Below are 18,525 nucleotides of genomic sequence, written 5' to 3'. Positions count from 1 at the left end.
GGAGGAATACAGGGGCTTCCAAAAGAGCGCATTTGCTCTTCCGCAAAAAAAGCAGATGAGCAAACGCATTCCCTGGACACAGAACAGTTCTTCTGGGATACCTCTGGTTGTCTAGCTGTACCGTAAGCGATGAACCGAATGGCATACAAAATGCAAGGTGGTAGAGAGGGGGAACATTGTGGATCCGAGGATTTACATGTAATAAGAATAAAAGCTTGTGGTGAAAGAATCAAATGAAAAAGCAAGTCGGTCACAGCAGTGTTAAGGCTAAAATAACTAACAGGGCAGTAGTCTAGCAAAGATTTGCAAAACTACTTCTGTTGCTCTTGTTATAAAGATAGGGAATACCAGCACCAGAGCAGCTGCTACATCACATGCTGCATGTGTTTCCTTTGATGTACAGGGACAAGGGTATTTCAGTCACTCAGGAGCAAATGATATGCTAATGAGTGGAGCTTCTTGTTCACGGTTCTCTTTACTGAGCTTGGGAACTTCTGCAGAATTTTTAACAATGATTTGTCTTCTGTACAATAAAAGCAGAAACTGAAATGTGGAAGCTGTGACTGGTTTATGTGAGACCACAACAGCTTTGGTTTTATAAATCTGCATGTTTGACTAGAGCAGTGAATGCAGCCCAAGTCAGCCTTTGAGCCCAGTTCTCTGATCATGCTGGCATCAATCAAGAGAAAATCCATTAGAATCAAAGGAATTACACTGGTGACGCACAGCATCAGAATCAGATCCATTGATATGTCCTCATATGGTCATATGAAGCTTCAGGTCCATTGACTATATTGATGTCTGATCATATGAAGTGTTGAATAGCTTGGATCCCTGTTAAAATCAGGAGAAAATGAGTGTTCTCAGCATAGATCAGATAAGGTCTTGATACGAGATGGTAGTGTATCCAAAGAACCAACATTTAGCAGATCGATTCAAAGGTCCAGATTCAGGAGAGAACTTAGTCAGTTGCTTTAAACACTTGAAAAATTTGTTTTAAGGCCCAGTGATTTTAATCAGAGCTGGATTAAAGCATAGGCACTCTAGGTTTTTGGGTACCAGCTCCTAGAATCAGATGATTATCTCTAAATCTCAGCTTTCATGTAACAAAAAAGTAAGTTTCTAGCCTTCACAGTTCCAAAAAAACCCTTGAAAATGTGAACCAAGCATATCCGAGGCAGAGTCTGGCTGAAATTGCTGACAACTTGAGGTGCCAGTTGAGGGGGTGAATTGTCCCTGTCTTCTCAATCTCCTGAATCGGGATATTTTCTATAGCTGAGCCTGAATGAAGGAGAAAAGGACTCATAGACTTTAAGGTCAGAAGGGAACATTATGATCATCTAGTCTGACCCCCTGCACAGTGCAGGCCACAGAATCTCACCCACCCCTCTTAGAATAATCCTCTCACCTATGTCTCAGATATTGAAGCCTTCAAATACTTTGAAGGCCCCAAGATGCAGAGAATCCTCCAGCTGTGATCTGTGCCCCATGCTACAGAAGAAGGCGAAAAACCTCCAGGGCCTCTGCCAATCTACCCTGGAGGAAAATTAAGGAAACTATATTAAAAAGAAAAAAAAAAGTATAGCCTGGAGGAAGTAGGGAGGATAATGTTGTGATTATGGAGGTACAGGCAGTCCTTGGGTTACGTACAAGATAGGGACTGTAGGTTTGTTCTTAAGTTGAATCTGTATGTAAGTCGGAACTGGCGTCCAGATTCAGCCGCTGCTGAAACTGATCAATTTCAACAGCGGCTGAAACTGACCGCCAGTTCGGACTTACATACAGATTCAACTTAAGAACCCCAGGGGTCCCCAAGTCAGCTGCTGCTGAAACTGATCAGCAGCTGATTCCAGGAAGCCCAGGGCAGAGCAACTCTGCCTCGGGCTTCCTGTAGTCAGCGCTGGTCAGTTTCAGCAGCGGCTGACTTGGGGACGCGTGGGGCAGAGCAGCTCGGGTGCTGCTGGGTTGGTCCAGTAGCGCGGCCACTCCTCGGCGCTACTGGACCAACCCAGCAGCACCCCAGCTGCTCTGCCCCAGGCGTCCTGATTCAGCCACTGCTGAAACTGATCAGCAGCGGCTGAATCAGGACTCCTGGGGCAGAGCAGCTGGGGTGCTGCCAGGTTGGTCCAGTAGCGCCAAGGAGCGGTGCTGCGGGACCAACTGGCAGCGCCCCACCTGCTCTACCACAGGCCCCGGGCTTTGCTCCACGTCTCCCTGGTCTGCTGGGGGGGGGCACTAGCTGCGTCCCCCCCCCCAGCAGACCAGGAAGACGCGGAGCAAAGTGGCGGAGGACCCGGGCAAGACCGCCGCGCTTGGAGATCAGCTGGAAGCCCCGCGGGTCCGGCCCCGGGTCCTCCGCCGCTTTGCTCAGCATCTCCCTGGTCTGCTGGCTCCCCCAGCAGACCAGGGAGATGGGGAGCAGCTTTTCTCGCCCCAGAGGAGGCGGGCAGCGGGACCAGGAGTCCCACCGCTCCAGTCCTCCGGGGCGAGAAAATCCCCGTTCGTAACTGCGGATCCAACATAAGTCGGATCCCCGTAACTCAGAGACTGCCTGTAATTCATATGCGTGGCAGTCCAGTCTTCAAACCTAGATGAAGATAGCTAGCTGGAATTATTACTCTTTCTGCAACATTTTAAGTATTGCACCGCAATGAGATGTCCACATGCTGTGCATTAATCCATTCTTACAGATTGGAACCTCCAGATGTTGAGAACATGATCTCTCCTGTTGGCCTTCAAAGGTATTCTCTACATGCACAGTAAACATGGTTATACTGATTCTTCAGTTTGCCACTGTTGTATTTGTGGCATGTGCCACCTTAAATCTGTCATTTCCTCTGATTAAGCAAAAGCAGTGAAGGTGAAGGATATGTCCCTGAATTAACAACTTGGTGGGAGGAATCAATTATTGAAGTGCAGCTGTGAGCGATTAACCCACAATGGCCATTAATCCCAAAGGCGGTGGTTACAACCTTATAACGTATTTAGAGGCAACAACTAAAGAAATTACAGTTTAGCATCAATTGTGATCTTAGTGTGATGTCACTGGTATTGGTCAGTCCATCTCTGTGGACTGTTCATTTCTGGAGTACTAATCTATGGAAGTCCATAGAAGAACTCCTATTGACTTTGAGAGGATGTGGATAAAAAACCCTTAACACCTACTACACTGGACAGTCAGATTCTAGATTGTCATTCTTTTCACCTTTTAACTGTGTGAAACATACAAAAATATTTACGTCCACTGCACAGTTTTCTCAACCTTCTTCCATGTTTATCCCAGAGCCATGCATGCGTCGTAAGCAAAAATCCTGATTTTTTTGTTTGTTTGTTTCCTTCTCATAGGCTCCCCATAACTTGCTGCTTATGCAGAATACAGGAGCCCTGTCTCCTCCATTGCCTGAGCAGCCAAAAACCTATCACACCATTATGCCTTTCTGCAATCTGATGTTGCTGACTTCACTGGTCTTTAGACACACCCTTCAATAGGCTGGTGACCAAGGTTTGCCATGGAGCTTGGAGGGTGTGGACATCACTTTTCAGCTCGCCTCCCACATTTAAATAAATAAACACAGCAGGTGGAAAGGGGGCATTTGAGGAGTTGGATCAGCTGTAATTACTGTCACTGCCATAGCCTCCTTTCCTGCTCTTTGGCTTTTCAATATTTTGCCTGCCTCCTTTGTGACTTCTCACACTCTGTTTTTAATAGAACTCTTTGTGCAGCATCACGGTACATATGTGAAGTAGTTTTCTAAATTGTTTTATTGTTTTATCTAGGTCAGTACAATTGGGACATCAATTGAACATAGGACCCCATTGTGCTAGGTGCTGTGCATAACTCTAAATCATCTATGATAGTGGCCCCAGGGTTTTGCCTCCTGTTGTCCATGCACACAGTTGCCAGTTTCTGCTGGTTTCCATCTGTATAATTTTTTTCCTACCGGTATTGTTGAAGTGACACACACATAAACCAAGGGCATGTGAAGTGAGGTGCATGGTGATTGCAGACAATATTGACTGTGACAGCCATGTGCTCCCTCTGCATCCAGTCAACCCCTGCTATGATTCAATCAGCAAATTCTAGGTACGCAAACACAGTTAGTAAAACTACCCTATCCAAGGAGACCATTTTGGTTACGACAATCTTGTGGCCCAATGAGATGAAGGAGGACCACTCATACTGCCCACTCACGAGCCTAAGTTGCCCATCTCTGATCTATGACCCTCATGACTGGAGTCTCTGAGTGCCTCGCAGTCTTTATCTGAGAGATTGGGAGGGTCTACTGTCCCTATTTTGCAGGAGAGGAACCAAGACACAGAAACGTTGTGATTTACCCTAGGTCACACGGAGGCCGTGACAGAGTTGGGAATTGAACTGAGTTGGGGAAATTGGCACAGTGAAGAAAAGTAAGGAGTAAAACTGAACCCCATAACTCACTGCCCAGTGTCCCAATCACTGGACCAAAGTGGCTCTTACAGTGGAAATAAATATTCCGAGTGATGACCGTGGTCTGTATGTGCTGAGGGATCAGGAATGAAAATGTTCACACAAAGCCTGCAGGCAGAAACCACAAAGTCCCCCCACAGCTCTACTTCCACTTTATTAAAAGTCACTGTTTCTGTGAAAAATGGGGTTTATAAAGTTAGCTGCCTTAATTATAAAGTTATGTGCATTTGAATGACTTGTTTCCTGTTAACTGTTCATGACAGCCTACAAATGTGAAAAGTATTACCAACCCTATTTTTAACACGGCTTTGGCAGGGCTGTACTTGCGGAAAATCAAATCCTATAGAATTCTAATGAGAAAGTCCAATGAGGCTTTGAAGTATGGTTACTGTTCTTTGAGTTATTAACCAGTGATGTCATTGCTATATGAGAAACAGGAAACAGAAGGGTCTCTCTTTAACAGTATGCATTAGATAGCAATAGGAACTGATCTTGATCTGGGTTTGAGCTCCAGGGTTGCTGATATGTGGCTGTTCGGGGAAGGAAGCCTGTATATAAGCACAGGCAGTGTGTACACACATACTCCTGATCATTTTGGAGAAGCTGATTCCTAGAGTATTTACATTTGTTTTCTGCAGGGCCTTATGTCTCAGGGCACATCTACACTGCAGCATTATTTCGAAATAACTCACGTTACTTTGAAATAACAAAGTGCGTGTCTACACAGCAAGCCCATTATTTTGAAATAATTTCAAAATACCGGGCTTCTTATTCCGACTCTTGTAACTCTCATTTCACGAGGAGTAAGAGAAGTCGAAGGAAGAGTGTTCTTCCTTTGACTTCCTGCAGTGTAAACGGCACCTAAAGCCTAGTTAAGCCACTTCAACTTCAGCTATGCAATTAACATAGCTGAAGTTGCATATCTTAATTCAACTTTAGCCCGCAGTATAGACATACCCTATGACAGCTTTTCCCCCCCATTACCTTCTGAACTGAAAAATGCTGGTTTATGTTGCATAAAATCAAGCAAATGCGTAAGTGTTTTGTTGACATCCCCGATACTTCCATCTCTGTGGACTCCATGTGATCATGGGGCTGAATCTGTGGGTTGTGGCTCATGGGTCTGAACTTTTGGCTTTCTTAACCCCCTTCCCCCAAATCAACAGATGAATCCAAAATATATGATTGATAGATAGATAGATATGCAGTAGGCACCAATAGCATTAAGCACAAATATTATAGCAGTTATCTAGCGTAAACTGCCCGATTATTTTTATATAACCCTGCTTACTTATGCCAAGTATCCCATAGTCCCTTGCATTCACTGGAGTAAATTTTGGCTAGAGCAAATAGGAAAGCTGTTGAGATCAGGATAGGTGAATGCTTTGTCACAGAAACAGAAAGAAAGTTACCCTCACAGACTTGCACCAGTATGTCCGAAAGGAAGAGGACAAGAGATAAGATTAATCTACCCTTGTAGACCTAGGAGGTGTCTCCATCCCCTTTGGTACCTGAAATGCATGTGTTCCTAACAAAACAGAAAGTGGTACACCAGAGCACCAGAAAACATGGTAAACAGCTGATGTCCATAATAGACCAGGAGAGAGAATGTGGGTGAAAAATGGGAAATCTCTGGACTGGATGGCATTCATCCAAGGGTTCTAAAAGAACTCAAATGGGAAATTGCTGAGCTATTATCTGTGGTTTGTAACCTATCCTTTAAATCGGCTTCTGTACCTAATGACTGGAAGGTAGCTAACGTGACACCAATATTTAAAAAGGGCTGTAGAGGCGATCCTGGCAATTACAGACCAGTAAGTCTAACTTCAGTGCCGGGCAAATTAGTCGAAACAATAGTAAAGAATAAAATTGTGAGGCACGTAGAAGAACATCATTTGTTGAACAAAAGTCAACATGGTTTCTGTAAAGGGAAATCCTGTCTTACTAATCTATTAGAGTTCTCTGAACGGATTAACAAACATGCGGACAAGGGGGATCCAGTAGATATAGTATACTTAGATTTTCAGAAAGCCTTTTACAAGGTCCCTCACCAAAGGCTCTTGTGTAAATTACATTTCCATGGGATAAGAGGGAAGATCCTTTCATGGATTGAGAACTGGTTAAAAGACAGGAAACAAAGGGTAGGAATAAATGGTAAATTTTCAGAATGGAGAGGGGTGACTAGTGGTGTCCCCCAAGGCTCAGTCCTGGGACCAATCCTGTTCAACTTATTCATAAATGATCTGGAGAAAGGGGTAAGCAGTGAGGTGGTAAAGTTTGCGGATGATACCAAACTGTTTAGGATAGTCAAGACAGAAGCAGACTGTGAGGGACTCCAAAAAGATCTCACCAAACTGAGTGATTGGGCAACAAAATGGCAAATGAAATTTAATGTGGAGAAATGTAAAGTAATGCACATCAGGAAAAATAACCCCAACTATATGTACAGTATGATGGGGGCTAATTTGGCTATGACAAATCAGGAAAGAGATCTTGGAGTTATCATGGATAGTTCTCTGAAAACGTCCACACAGTGTGCAGTGGCGGTCAAAAAGGCAAATAGGATGCTAGGAATTATTAAGAAAGGGATAGAAAATAAGACACAGAATATCTTACTTCCCCTGTATAAAACTATGGTACACCCACATCTTGAATACTGTGTACAGATGTGGTCTCCTCACCTCAAAAAAGATATTTTGGCCTTGGAAAGGATTCAGAAAAGGGCAACTAAAATGATTAGGGGTTTGGAACGGGTCCCATATGAAGAGAGGCTAAAACGACTGGGACTTTTCAGTTTAGAAAAGAGGAGACTGAGGGAGGATATGATAGAGATATATAAAATCATGAGTGGTGTGGAGAGGGCGAATAAAGAAAAGTGATTTATTAGTTCCCATAATAGAAGAACTAGAGGACACCAAATGAAGTTAATGGGTAGCAGGTTTAAAACTAATAAAAGAAAGTTCTTCTTCACACAGCGTGTAGTCAACCTGTGGAACTCCTTGCCAGAGGAGGCTGTGAAGGCTAGAACTGTAACAGAGTTTAAAGAGAAGCTAGATAATTTCATGGTGGTTAGGTCCATAAAAGACTATTAGCCAGGGGATAGAAATGGTGTCCCTGGCCTCTGTTTGTCAGAGGCTGGAGAAGGATGGCAGGAGACAAATCACTTGATCATTGTCTTCGGTCCACCGTCTCTGGGGCACCTTGTGCTGGCCACTGTTGGCAGACAGGCTACTGGGCTAGATGGACCTTTGGTCTGACCCAGTACGGCCGTTCTTATGAAATGAAGCCAATTCTGGAGCTGTAATAATGACCATTTTGCTCCACATGTGGTCCTGGGCAGTGTAAACCAGGAATAGTCTTTTTCCAGGGCACATTTGGCTTGCAAGACATCCAACTTCTGGAGGAGCCATCACCCCTATGGCTGTGTCCTGGAACAGCAATGCAGTGATTGGGTGGAACAGAGAGGCCAAGCAGTAATAAATAATCGTTTATTAAAGCAACATCAACCTTGTAACTCAAGCCTGGGCAATGGAAATTCTTCCTCTACACAGCTCAGTTGGCCTTCGGAACTCATTGGCATAGAATCCCACTGAAGCTAAGAGCTGATCAGGGTTTGAAGACAAGAATGTCCAAGTAAATATTTTAGAAATAAGCAAGTGTTTGGGAAGGGATAGAAACCAGCCAGGCTTCCAGGCATAACCCAGTTACAATTTATGGATGAGGAGGAAATTTTCCGTGGGGGGAAGGTTATCCCAGAGCTTCCCATTTGCCCGGTTTCTTGCATCTTCCCCTGAAACAGCTGGTACTGGCCACTGCTGGAGTGTTGTGGGGCCCAGCAGTCCTTCCAGATTCTCTCATCTGGCATCATGAGCACATGTGAAAGAAGGCTTTTTCTTCTCCCAATAGCCCTCCTTTGTGAAAGCGGTGAGAGAGCTTTGCCATGAAACCACTGAGGTCTGGTCTGGGGTTTTGTGACAATCACAGTGTTTAGGGCCACTTATGCTGAAAAGTTTGCTGGGTTTTTTTCCACTCTTGGGCAAAGCTTTGAGTGCACCTGGGTCAGTTTATGGTTACAGATGAACACCCTGTGAAACGGAGTGATTTCAGCCTGAAACCGGCAAAACACGTTGGTTTTGGCTGGGTTTCACTTTGCGTTATTGAGTTAATCGGAAACCAAAACTCAGAGGGGGATAAGCCCACACAAACCAAAGCAGAAGAAAAGATTTGCATGAGCTCTTGTGAACTGAAACGGCACAGTTGTATGAATTATGTCATTCCTTGCTTTGCAAAGACTTGAACACTCAAATGCTAAGGTTTGGGTATAGATTTGATGGTGCTGAAGCAAGGATGTGTGCATGAAGAGTTCCCCTTTTTCCAGTGTTTCCTTCTCTGGGACAGGAAGACCTGACAAAATTTTCCAGAGGTGTAACATTTTTCCAGAGATGGAATCAAATTTTGATCTCGTTTCTTGCATCCCACATCTTTGTCTCTCCATATTCTGTTGCCCAGACCTTTCATTGCCCTTTTCCCAAATGTTCTACTACTCCAATAGTTGACTGCATGCACAGTGAGCTTCAGAAACCATGCAATAAGGTATTTTTGTTGTGACACCGTAGTGCCAGCGTCTGATTCTGTAAGATGCATGTTAACCAAGGTGTGTTTGCCTATGAATTCTCAAGAAAGACCGCACCTCAAAACCCATAAGCTCAGCTGCTCAGAAGCAGTCATTTACAAAACCCCATGTTTACGTCATAGTCAGAAGTCAAAAGACCCTAAACAATGTGGTTCACTTGGAAGAGCAGTGAAAATTCTTCAATATGTAAAGCACTTTTGACTTCATGCACCATCCTAACTGCTCTTCTGGTTCATGAATTCGGAAGTATCTGTTTCCTGATTCAATCTCACAGCAAAAGTTTCACTTTTACTTTTTTTTTTCTTCAGAATCTCTATGGGAAACATTCCATTAACGTGCGTATTTGTCAGATAATCACGGTCCTTTAAAGAAATGTTTAATCAGTGCTTTCAGTCATGATAAATGAAATGATGAGTAAATATGGAACAGAGGAATTTTTCATAGATGTTACATATTAAACCATAATTTAATTATAATAACTAGAGCTAAGTGAATAATTCGCCACAAATAATTTATTCAAGTGTAGCCTCTTTTTGTGCTTAAGAAATATCTTTGAGCCAATTGCAGCGTAGGACAGTGTATTTTCTTTGACCAATATTATGAATGTTTTTGGTTGCTGATTGTGAATAATAGCAGTTGAGCAGAGTTGCCTAGTTGCGTTGATGAGATAGTCACATGGTATTGTCTGTATTACTTTCCTTGAAAGAACACAGCAAGTGCTTCCAGCACAAGCGCCTGTGTATGTGAATTTAAAATTCAATTCCTATGACTACTCTTCCATTCACCCTTGAAATTCACTTTCCTGGACCATTTGTATCCATAAGTTCCAACCACTGGAATGTACAAATGGCAACTGAAGCCAATTCATAAAAAAATAAATGTGAACAAATATTCATCTAATGGGGAACATTGCATTATCCTCTCCGCAATAATAATACAGCTGAACCTCCGGATTCTGGGTGTCCCTAATCCAGGAACACCTGTGGTGTGGAGGATGAAATAGCTATGCATGCTGCTGCTCCCCCTCCATCCCAGCTTTTCCTGAGGCTTTTCCTCACTGCTCCCATCATGGCAGGGGGGCAGTGCCAGGGAGCGTTGGGAAGCATGGAGCAAGCACCTCACACCCAGACCCCACAGCACCCTCCATGGCCCAGCAAAACTTTCATCTGGCCTACTCCATTCTCCAGGATTGCTGAATTAAAGAAGTTCTGGAAGCCCCCATACCTAATAATTGCCATTGAACCACTCAATGTTCCCCACATGCCCTTGAAAATTCTATTCTCACTGAGCATGCTCCCACCTCAGCAGGACTTTCTCTGCATTTGGCACTCTGGATTTCTCCAGGCTGTGCCGGTTCTGAGTCTGGGCATTTGAACACTTGCACATAGAACCCTGTATACATGAAAAAGAGATGAAGGACCTGACATGGGGCAGGTAAATTATTCACTTTGTCTATTTATAACTCCATTTGTGGGGGACCATCACAGTTTCAAAGGTGACTTCCCTGCTCCCTCTTGCTCCAGGCCTGTGATCTGAGAGATGCTCTCCATTTTCCAGAGTACAATTCATTTAAATATAGATCTTGCCCTATAAGTCAGCTCCTTCTGAGAGGGGCAATGTGTAAATGATGGAAGACTAGAAGCTTTTCACAATTGGTTGTGAGAGGCGGGTGGTGATAACTGGGATTCCTAACATATGAGAAAATCATCCCCGTGCCAGCTACATCTTGAAACATTTTCTTAATATCAAGAATGATCTTTATGCAAATCTCGGGGCATGTCTGTTTGTTCTGTTGCAAAACCCTTCCGAGCTATGACACAAAAGGAAATGTAGTGAGACAGAGTAATAGACACGGAAGGCTGCTAATAGAAAGATTAGGTCTCTAGGCTGTCAGACTTGTCTCCCTTAAACACATGTTCATGTTTCTAGTCAACGTAGCTTGCATAACTATTCTTCACTGCGTCTTCACTGCAGAGAACAATATTTTAGCATTCATGTGTTCAGCACACAAGTGCTTGTTTGGGATTTGTAGCGAGTTACGGGTGACAAGCCCTTGTGATTGATTCTAGAATTTTCAGGTTCTTGTATCCCTAGGTAGGTGCAGTCAAAACCAAAGTGCCCTTTCATGGTGAGCCCTGTTCTGATACTGTAGAAAGGCCTGGTCCTAGGAGTCAGTGACACAGCAGTGACCAGATCACTAGAGTCCTGATTTCATTTGTGGTGCCTATTTAAGCATTTATACCTGGCTTATCACTAGGGCCCTACCAAATTCATGATCCATTTTGGTCAATTTCAGTCTCAAAAGATTTTTAAGCTTGTAAATTTCCTGGTTTCCGATATTTAAATCTGAAATTTCACTGTGTTTTAATGGTGGGGGTCCTGACCGAAAAGGTGGGCATGGGCAGGGATATCTCAGGGTTACCACCCTTACTTTGGCGTTGCTGCCTTCAGAGTTGGGCAGTGGCTGGCAAGCTGCCCTTGGGGGGGACAGTCCCACTGCCAGCAGCAGTGCAGAATTAAGGGTAGCATTTGTGAGGAAATGGACGAGTTTTGGGACGTTCAAAGGGGTTGTATGCAGAGTGGGGACACTCAGTGTCCCTGGTTGTTTCTGGTTTAACGAGGTGAGGGGAGAAGGAATTTGTTGTTACAGGGAACAGCACAAAACTGGAGGCTCCAGCGACCGGTGACCAGGAGACCCAGCTAAGATGGCACGGCCAGTTCTGGCCAGACGGGGGAGAATGGGCTGCAGAGAGACGTCAATGACCTGCCCAGCTGGTTCCAGCCACGGAGAAGAAAGGACGGAGGAGAGACGAGGTGGAGAACCAAGGGGCCCAGGCATCCCTGTTTACCTGAATAGAAGACAATGGACAGGGGAGAGGCTCCTGTAGGGGGATACTGGAGGCTCAGCTGGAACAATGGGGCTTCTGAACTGGACAGTGGGAGAGCAAGCAGAGCCCACCTGGCTGCAGGTGAGACTCATAGACATGCTGGGCTAAGAGAGACCAATAGGCCTGGGAGATCATTTGATGCATTTAAAGCTCAGTAAACCTTCCTGTTTTATGCTGACTGAGAGTCGCTCTGGTCTGGAGAACAGGGGGTCCACAGCAGAGACAGGTGTGCTGAAGGCCCTGAGAGATGCCATCCTGGAGGCAGAGGAGCGGAGCCCCAGGAGGGAGTGGACTCACTGAGAAGGAGCTGTCGCACTGGAGTGGACCCCCGAGAACGGGTTGTCGCATTGTTTGGGGTTCCACACAGGGACCAGTGCTTTTTTTGGGATGGTACTGCCCAGAACGGTGTACTGTCACCTATTTCCCTAGCCCATAGAAAAGGAACGGGAATGGGATTTCCCCGCGCATACCAGCACCTGTTTTCCTGGGGCGGCTCGGCTCCTGACGGAAGCCTGCTTGGGATGCTTCCAGCTCCCAGCGCGGTGCTGTGGCTCTTAAAGGGGATGTGACCGAATTTTGGCCCCCAGTGTGGGGTTTTTTTGGAGGGAGGGGGATTTGCTCAACAAGTTTGCCCCAGAGTACCAGCACCTTGTTTCTGACAAAAAAACAAAACAAAACCATACTACACACCACCACACTCTGATGGGGACCAACTGGCCAAGTATGGGCATGACCTGTGAGACTGTGACAGCAATACCATGCCAAGCCACCCTCACTTATCTCTGCTGGCAGTGGCAATGCTTTCAGAGCTGAGCTCCCAGCCAGCAGCCGTGCAGCTTCCTGCAACCAAGGGAGGTTCTCACATGTGGGGCGGACTCAGCCTCATTAGTGGCCCGTGCAGGGAAAGAAGAAGCCCTGTCTTTCCCGAGCCCATCCATGGCTAGCAGCTGAGGTCAACAAGTAGGAGCCCCCAGCTGAGACAATCCCAGCTCTGCCCTTGGCCCTGTGCTTGGGAGTTAAAGGAGCTTTGGTCTGGCTGTGTGTGTATGTGGAGGGGGTAGACCAAATCGTGGGGCCCTGAGAGGTCGCCTACTCACCCATCCATAAAGCTGGCCTGAGCTCCCACAAAAAGTGACAACCTCACTCCTATGCTGCTGGCACTACCTTCAAAGCTGGGCTCCTGGCCAGCAGTTGCTACACTCTGAAATCTGGTCTCCCCTCCAATAGGCAGATTTCACGGGGAAAATCAGATTTCACGGTTTGTGAGACACTTTTCATGGCTGTGAATCTGGTAGCACTCCTCTACTTATCACTGTAGTGTCAAATTCCCAGATCCCTGCTGTAATTATTAGGTAATACTACCTGTATTTTACCCTTCTTCATCCATTTAACTCTGTCACCAATGCCACCTCCTCCCACAACTGACCCCATCCCCTCCCCACTGTCTTGTCATCACCACCCATAGCATTGCTTCCACAGTTAGGGCACATCTTCACTTGCTGTGCCGGAGATTGACATTCTGGTGTTCGATTGAGTGGGTACAGACCTGTAAATCCAACACTGAGGGCAGCTCCAGCTGGCGCCTGTTCTCCTTATAGTCATGAGGAGTAAGGGAAGCTGACGGGAGCATTTGCTCCCATCAGTCTCCTGCTGTGAGGACAGTGCCAAGCTGAGCTCAAGGTAAGACAACTCCAGCTATTTTACGTACCTTAAGCCCACCTTCCAGGTCTAGATAGATCTGGCCTTAGGTTGGTACTCTGGGGCACAGCCTATGTCTATCTGTTTGTACTTGTAACATGGCGGCCTCCTCCCAAGTGCCCTCTGCCCAGGCTACCTCTGCAGCACCTTGTACTTATTTTCTTCTTCTGAGCATCTAAAACAAAACTCCACTCAGTCTTGCTCATCCCATTACAGCCCTTCTTGGGATCATCTTTCTTTATTGACACTAAGTTCCAAAGAGCAAACAGAAAACCAAATCTTCCACCAACTGATAAGCTGGGCATGTCCCTCATCCCAGGGGTTCTCATCCTTTCATTCTGTTTGAGCAGCTGTTGGCGGGAGACAAGGCCTGACCTGCCTTCTTTGGCTTCTCCCAAAGGACGAACAAAACTTTCAGCTGGATCTTCTTACCAAGCCCTTACTTCCTTCTTCAGGGACCACTGCAGGAGATCCTCCTTCCCTGTGGCTTCACTCTGCACTTATTGTGTTCCCTCTGGTCCTTAATAGCCCAGCTGCACCAAAACCCATTCATTGGCTCCATGCAGAGCACTTGATCTGGCACAGGTGCACTGGACTAATTTTAAAGCCAATGCGCCAGCTGCCTTGCAACAGTACTGTAAAGTGCCTGGCATGCTTATCAAGAAATAATATTTCTTAATATCTTGACTGTCCCAGGGGACAATAATGAGAGTAAAGTTATGAAGCCAGTTCTGGAAACTGGTGTGTCTGTCTGAGCTGATTTTATTAAACATCCTTTGATCTGCTAATAACGGTTTTCTTGTGCAGGTTTGCTCACAGAATGTTTATCCTCCACTTCGCAGGACAGTCCCGTAGCTTGTTGGTGCTTTCACAGGTAAGTACGGTGAGCTCCAGGCAGATTCAAATAATGACTCAATACAACCTCGCTCTAGGAAAGCTGCTGGAAAATATGTTGTTGTTCTTCAACAAAACAAGGACAATAAAAGCACAAGCCTGTGTTACTTGCGACCTCGGCACCTTTTCATGTATCTTCTGATTCCTTTCTCCTGCCATGGGCAAAAGAGAAACTAATTCCACCGGATCAGGCCTCCCCTCAGTTAAGACCATATTCATTGAATCATAGAATACTAGGACTGGAAGGGACCTCGAGAGGTCATCGAGTCCAGCCCCCTGCCCTCATGGCAGGACCAAATACTGTCTAGACCATCCCCGATAGACATTCATCTAACCTACTCTTAAATATCTCCAGAGATGGGGATTCCACAACCTCCCTGGGCAATTTATTCCAGTGTTTGACCACCCTGACAGTTAGGTACTTTTTCCTAATGTCCAACCTAAACCTCCCTTGCTGCAGTTTAAGCCCATTGCTTCTTGTTTTATCCTCAGAAGCCAAGATGAACAAGTTTTCTCCCTTCTCCTTATGACACCCTTTTAGATATCTGAAAACGGCTATCATGTCCCCCCTCAGTATTTTCTTTTCTAAACTAAACAAACCCAATTCTTTCAGCCTTCCCTCATAAGTCATGTTCTCTAAACCTTTAATCATTCTTGTTGCTCTTCTCTGGACCCTCTCCAGTTTCTCCACATCTTTCTTGAAATGCGGTGCCCAGAACTGGACACAATACTCCAACTGAGGCCTAACCAGTGCAGAGTAGAGGGGAAGATTGACTTCTTGTGTCTTGCTCACAACACACCTGTTAATGCATCCCAGAATCATGTTTGCTTTTTTTGCAACAGCATCACACTGCTGACTCATATTCAGCTTGTAGTCCACTATAACCCCTAGATCCCTTTCTGCCGTACTCCTTCCTAGACAGTTTTTTCCCATATTGTATGTGTGAAACGGATTGTTCCTTCCTAAGTGGAGCACTTTACATTTGTCTTTATTAAACGTCATCTTGTTTACCTCAGACCATTTCTCCAATTTGTCCAGATCATTTTGAATTATGACCCTATCCTCCAGAGCAGTTGCAACCATTCCCAGCTTGGTGTCATTTGCAAACTTAATAAGCATACTTTCTATGCCAATATCTAAATCGTTGATGAAGATATTGAACAGAGCCGGTCCCAGAACAGACCCTTGTGGAACCCCACTTGTTATACCTTTCCAGCAGGATTGTGAACCATTAATAACTACTCTCTGAATATGGTTATCCAGCCAGTTATGCACCCACCTTATAGTAGCCCCATCTAAGTTGTATTTGCCTAGTTTATTGATAAGAATTTCATGCGAGACCGTATCAAATGCCTTACTAAAGTCTAAGTATACCACATCCACTGCTTCTCCCTTATCCACAAGACTCGTTAATCTATCAAAGAAAGCTATCAGATTGGTTTGACATGATTTCTTCTTTATAAATCCATGCTGGCGGTTCCCTATCACCTTATCACCTTCCAAGTGTTTACAGATGATTTCCTTAATTACTTGCTCCATTATCTTCCCTGGCACAGAAGTTAAACTAACTGGTCTGTAGTTTCCTGGGTTGTTCTTATTTCCCTTTTTATAAATGGGCACTATATTTGCCCTTTTCCAGTCTTCTGGAATCTCTCCTGTCTCCCATGATTTTCCAAAGATGATAGCTAGAGGCTCAGATACCTCCTCTATCAGCTCCTTGAGTATTCTAGGATGCATTTCATCAGGCCCTATTGACTTGCAGGCATCTAACTTTTCTAGGTGATTTTTAACTTGTTCTTTTTTTATTTTATCTTCTAAACCTACCCCTTTCCCACTAACATTCGCTATGTTAGGCATTCCTTCAGACTTCTCGGTGAAGACCGAAACAAAGAAGTCATTAAGCATCTCTGCCATTTCCAAGTTTCCTGTTACTGTTTCTCCCTCCTCACTGACCAGTGGGCCTACCCTGTCCTTGGTCTTCCTCTTGCTTCTAATGTATTTATTAAAAGTATTCTTGTTTCCCTTTTGTTCCCGCAGCTAGTTTGATCTCATTTTGTGCCTTTGCCTTTCTAATCTTGCCCCTGCATTCCTGTGTTGTTTGCCTATATTCATTCTTTGTAATTTGTCCTACTTTCCATGACTCCTTTTTTATTTTTAGAACATGCAAGATCTCGTGGTTAAGCCAAGGTGATCTTTTGCCATATTTTCTATCTTTCCTAGCTTGCTTTTGGTCCCTTAACAATGTCCCTTTGAAAAACTGCCAACTCTTCTCAGTTGGTTTTCCCCTCAGTCTTGATTCCCATTGGAACTTACCTATCAGCTCTCTGAGCTTACCAAAATCTGCCTTCCCAAAATCCATTGTCTCTATTTTGCTGTTCTCCCTTCTACCCTTCCTTAGAATTGTGAACTCTATGATTTCATGATCACTTTCACCCAAGCTGCCTTCCACTTTCAAATTCTCAACCAGTTTCTCCCTATTTCTTCCTCCCTATATTGTTCTGTAATTTGCTACATGAATTCTACAGGAGTGTGAGCAGCAGCTGAGCACCCAAGGTTCCAGGCCCAAAAGGGGCCTAAGCATCTACGCTATGGTATCCAGGGTCCTAGATTCACACCCTTGTAGAAATGACCCATCCCTTTATTTTTACCATGGCTGCATACAAGTTTCAGATGAGACCGTACAAAACCAAAGCGCTTTCATGCATAATGCTAATGATCCTCAGGCATGCATTAAAAGAGCAAAGATTTGTTGATGAAAGAGAGGAACATTAGCATGGTGTCTACTCTGTGGTTAGCTGTCCTTGCTGTGTATGATTCTGCATCGCAGCTCTTGAAAGAAGCAGGATCACTTACAGTGGAGTCACTGGGCTGTGAGGGGGCCAGCTAACACTGTAGTAAGTTTCCAGTGGTGGGGATCCAAGCTCTCTTCTTGAATGCTTAGATCGGCAGGGGTAGAATTGTTTAAAAAAAGAACAAGCCCAGTGCCGGCAGCTGAACCAGCTGGGATCTGGGAGCATTGCTCCTCACTCAGTAATGACCCCCCCCCCCCCCCCCCCCCCGCCAAGTGCAAGACTGGTTCCAGAGGGGACACTCAGGCCCAGACATTCCAGCTCACTCATTCCAGTTAAACACTGAAATAAATTGCCCAGGGAGGTTGTGGAAACTCCATCTCTGGAGATATTTAAGAGTAGGTTAGATAAATGTCTATCAGGGATGGTCTAGACAGTACTGGGTCCTGCCATGAGGGCAGGGGACTGGACTTGATGACCTCTTGAGGTCTCTTCCAGTCCTAGTATTCTATGATATGCAGTGTTTACAGTGGTATGTGTGTGTATTTCTCACAAGGGATGAACTTCCAAATTTCAGTGCTCACATTTGTCCCAGGGTAGAAACAGCCGAGTTTGAAACCAAAATAAAATGTTCATGAGATTAAAAAACTATAGGTTTCCTGTGTTCGTAGAAAGACTTTTTTTAAGTCTTCATAGGTGGCATAATTGCCTTCAGCTTGCAGTCCAGTGTCTTATCCACTAGTCTATGCTGCCTACTCATTTTAAAGTAGCATGGATTTATAGTAAGCATGTTGTTGGCTAAACTTTATTTTGAACTCCAGTGCTGGTTTACAAAAAGGCATAAATCGGGTTCATTCTGACTGATGCCGTGTTCATCTATTGGTGAGCATTCTCAGATGAACGGAGGCCATTGGGGAAAATAATCAAACTCTTCCCACACTTCTGAAGAACAGAAATAAATGTCTGTCTGCTTGGAAAATATACTGAAAATGTCACAATCAAGGCCTGCTGTTTTCCTTGGTATTGAGCCTGGGGGTGGTGGTAGCCACCTGTGAGCTAATTTATGCATCTACCCACTTCTTGTGGCCTTACCTTGGGTTAAGCCAGGTTATGTTCTATCTTACCCCTTCACTGCCCACTTGGAGGTTGGTTTTAACAGCCCACATAGCCCTATA

The sequence above is a fragment of the Pelodiscus sinensis genome, chromosome 3, assembly GCF_049634645.1.
Source record: "Pelodiscus sinensis isolate JC-2024 chromosome 3, ASM4963464v1, whole genome shotgun sequence".
NCBI lineage: Eukaryota > Metazoa > Chordata > Testudines > Trionychidae > Pelodiscus > Pelodiscus sinensis.
Note: the sequence above shows the minus strand (reverse complement) of the source record.